Genomic DNA, 4,212 nt, shown 5'->3' with positions numbered 1-4,212 from the left:
GGTTTTAATCTACGCAAGGATTGATTTTTTGGTTATGTAGACTTCAACACGGAGAGACTATTCACTTACACTCTACACGTTGGGGATTCATTGCCGAGGTGGATGTGCAACTAGCCAAGTCAATCATGCATGTGGAAGCGTCTACTCGTGTGCTTAACCTATTTGCCATGTCGGTAAATTTTTTAATTCTGAAATATAGCTTTTGGATTTGCAGCTCAAAGATGCTTAAAGCATGTTGATTTTGTAGGTGGATGGAAAAAACCCTACCTGTAGATGCTCTGGAGAAGGTTTCATTAGTGGATAGTTTGTGGTATGAATATGTGGCTTCACGGCGTCCAACGAGGAATACTTCATGCAAAATTTCTTTGGACATATTGATATGAGCAAGCATGTGTTCTTGTTTCTACCTCTAGTACATAGGTAAAGTCAAAAGTTTACTCATATTGATGCATGTGTTCTTGTTTTTGTCATGAGTAGACAAAGCACTTACAACTTCATGTTTTTCAGGCACCACTGGACTCTTTTTGTGGTCTATAATTCCCACAGCATGAAGGTGAGAGGCTTGTCATCGAGAAAAAATATTCTCCTGCACCTAGACTCACTGCATGTAGGGAATTCGGGCGAGTATGTTTCCATTGTGCAACGGTAAGACAAGAGCTTTACTTTGAAGTTCATGAATCCATAATGCTTGGGTAAATGCTAACTAACATTTTACATCTATATATTATTAGAGTTCTTGAGTCAATTTCTTCAAGTTGCACACATGGACCATTACAAGAGTCTCTTGCATGCCCATCCACTGTGGGTTTGAGTTGAAGTGTATAGAGGTATGTGAAAATTAATTTTTGCTTTCAATATTGTGTCCTTTATACAGCATGATATATGGCATTTTTTGGATTGGATCAATTTAGACATATGTAGATAAACATTGTAGGTGCCAAAACAACCAAACGCAATTGATTGCGGATTTTATGTAATGGCATTTATCAAGAAACTAATTGATGGGAGCCTTATAGATACACCTCCAAAGCATTGGGTATGCACATGCTTATTAAAAAGGTTCCTTACGAAATCTCTTGCTATGTATGAGCTAAATGTGAATTTGGTGTTCTAAACTCTAACATTGCTTTTTTCCTTGTGTAGCTATCAAAGAAGTGGTTCGACCATGGATATGTCATGAAGTTTCCGCTTGTCATAGTTTTTGCAGTCCTAGTTTACTGCACAGTCCTAGTTTTTGCACAGTCTTAGTTTACTACATAGTCCTAGTTTACTACACAGTCCTTACAATCACCATATAAACAAGACATGATCTTGCATTGCAAGCTTGTACTTCCGTTTGTACTTTCGCTTGTCCTAGTTTTTGCACAGTCCTAGTTTACTGCACAGTCCTAGTTTATGTGAAAACGCTTACCAAGGACAGATCATACACATATCCAAATGCTTACCAATGAGAGCTCATACACACTTACCAATGAGAGAGATCATACATACATCCAATGCCACACAAATACTTCCATTTGTTCTTTGGCAGGTCCTAGTTTTTGCACAGTCCTAGTTTACTACACAGTCCTAGTTTATGTGGAAAGGCTTACCAATGAGAGAGATCATACATAGATCCAATGCCACACAAATACTGAAAAATAAGACAGTACTTGCCACCATTTCACAACATTTATACTTTGGCTTGTCCTAGTTTTTGCACAACCCTAGTTTACTGTATAGTCCTAGTTTATGTGGAAAGGCTTACCAATGAGAGAGATCATACATACATCCAATGCCACACAAATACTGAAAAATAACGCAGTACTTGCCACCATCCTCATATATCAAGTGTACAATAGCATAAGTCTAACGCGCGATGCGTATATCTTTTCGAGGACTTGTCCACTTGGAAGAGTCAAAGAAAAGTGTCTCTCCTCATCCTTACAATCACCATACAAACAAGACATGATCTTACATTGCAAGCTTTGTAATCCATCGCATAATAGCACATCCTTGTTTATGAGGATGCCTTCAACACTGACGGGAGCATGTCTTTGAGTTAAAGGCAATAAACCATGGCAAGTGTGACAAGAGAGGGTAGAAAGGAGGTCTACCATCAATGTTTTTCTGCAGCAATGTGGGCACCAAATACGTGGTCTTTTATCAAAGTGAATAGATGTCTACCACGTTGATGTTTTCTTCTCAATACACCGGTTACATGAGCTCGTTTGTTGGGGGGACACAATTCAGCTTCCTGAAATGAAGTTGGAATGGTATTGAAAGGCTCTCTTGGCCTTCCATGGCCAAGCCTAGTTGTCGTCACATGTGCTTGAATTTGACGAACACTCCCTCTTGTAGGCATGTCAATCTCCTTTGGCTTGATAAGATTTGTAAGGTACTCCTTTGAGGTTTGTAGCTGTGTCAAGCATAATTCTTTTTCTCTAGAGTCCTTTGTGTCCAATTCTTCCTCTATTTGACTTAAAATTCTTCTAAATTCCTCAATAATGCAGAGATGAATGTCTTCACTTGGGTTGGCCTCTTTCATGTCCATCTGATTACAAGGGCTTGCAGAAGTCTCACAAATCTCATGATCCATAGAAACCATTCCCAAGGTGCGTGCATTGTCAATAATGGGAAGAAAGTTGTATAACTCAGGAAAGTGATGCCTCATTATCAATCTTATGCCATTTAAGTGCTTGCAGTCACTTGTCCGATCGGGGCAATCACAATAATTAGATTGCATACTCACATGATACCATTGGCTTGAAGAAGAGGTGCTTTGAATCTTGAACGACAAGGCCATTTCATTGATAACTTTCAACGATGAGGGGTCACTTTCAAATCGTTGTAATATTCTCTCCCCAGCATACAACCTTTGAAGTGTGCATCTTTGACGATCCACGAATACTAAAGCGCCCAGAATCGGCTAGATCAAGAAATACAAATGTCAAGAAGAGGATTTTAGACACTTTAAATGAATACAGTAAAAATGTTAAAAGAACTAGTGATATTACCTATTTCTTGCTTTTTCTTGAAGAACTCAAGCATAGTTCCACCCATGCGCCTGCCAGTCTTTGAATCGCCCACAAGAGCATGTATAAGTTCAAGCATGGACCGGTTGATTTGTGCATCCAAGAGAGTGTATTTTATGTACTGCCATAGGCGCTCCACCAAGTTAGTAGTATCAACATTCCCATAAGAGAACAATCGGCCAAATTTTGGCCATCGCCTTTGCCATACACAAGTAGACCCACACCAACCATTTGTTACATATCGAATGATATTGTCATGTGCATTGTAACATTGTAAGAAATGTTGATACTTCTGTTCAAATTCCATTTCTGTAACCGAGTGCATGAGATTTGACATTGATGTGTAGATCTCATCTTGCAGTTCTTTGGGAACCTACATTTTTCACATTTTTGTTAGAGGTTAAATTATAACCCAAAACTCATATTAAATCAAATATCCTAAGCTACTCTCAATTACGCAGTCCTAGGTTACTGCACAGTCCTAGGTTACTGCACAGTCCTAGTTAATGCACAGTCCTAGTTTACTATCCAGTCTCCTAGTTAATGCACAGTTCTAGTTTACTATCCAGTCCTAGTTTACTGCATACCCACAGTCCATAGCCTTGAAATATTGCAATCTCTTACTTGTGGTAACAAATTCTCAACCCAAGCTTTCTTAGCATGGAACCAACATAGGATGACATGGCATGCAACTTGTTGGCGAGTTTCTTGCTCTTGTTGAACCCAACAATGGGGATCTTCGTCAACCACCTTAAGCAATGGCTCTAGTTCTTGTGGACACTTGTCAATGACTAGAGCTGTAGGATGAATATCTCCCATTCTTGAAAAAACCATTTTCATAGTAATCTCCAAGGCAATGCTCTCTTGATGAGAGCCTGGGTCATTAGTGCACATCATACACCACACTGGAATGCCAACTCCAAGTTGGTTTGGTAGTACAGTTGCATATAATGGTAGGCCAAATTTATTTATCTTGAAAGTACTATCAATAGCCCATGAGTTATGCAAGGAGAATCGAAGTGCCATTTGTAACATCCACGTATCTTGAATAATAAGAATGAATGGTTTGTCTTTGTCTTCCTTTGCTTGAGGATTGTAGGGCTGACAATATAGCACCTATATCCACGAAACATGCAATTAAGAATGTATGGTAAGAAATAAAGGAACTCCAATGATGTCAAGAAAAACCACCAAACTT

General features: G+C 39.0%; 1 long non-coding RNA gene across 1 annotated transcript; it reads left to right on the top strand.

The window, feature by feature from the left end:
* Positions 1–364: 364 nt before the first annotated feature.
* Positions 365–828, top strand: LOC147619915 (uncharacterized). The gene is made up of 3 exons (XR_015261793.1): positions 365–420; positions 508–645; positions 732–828. It is a non-coding gene; the product is annotated as an uncharacterized LOC147619915 (long non-coding RNA).
* The last annotated feature ends 3,384 nt before the right edge of the window (positions 829–4,212 follow it).

Source organism: Cibotium barometz, chromosome 32 (assembly GCF_041138505.1).
Source record: "Cibotium barometz isolate CiBa-2024 chromosome 32, ASM4113850v1, whole genome shotgun sequence".
NCBI lineage: Eukaryota > Viridiplantae > Streptophyta > Polypodiopsida > Cyatheales > Cibotiaceae > Cibotium > Cibotium barometz.
The sequence above is the reverse complement of the archived record's forward strand: the minus strand, read 5'-3'. Positions and strand labels throughout refer to the sequence as shown.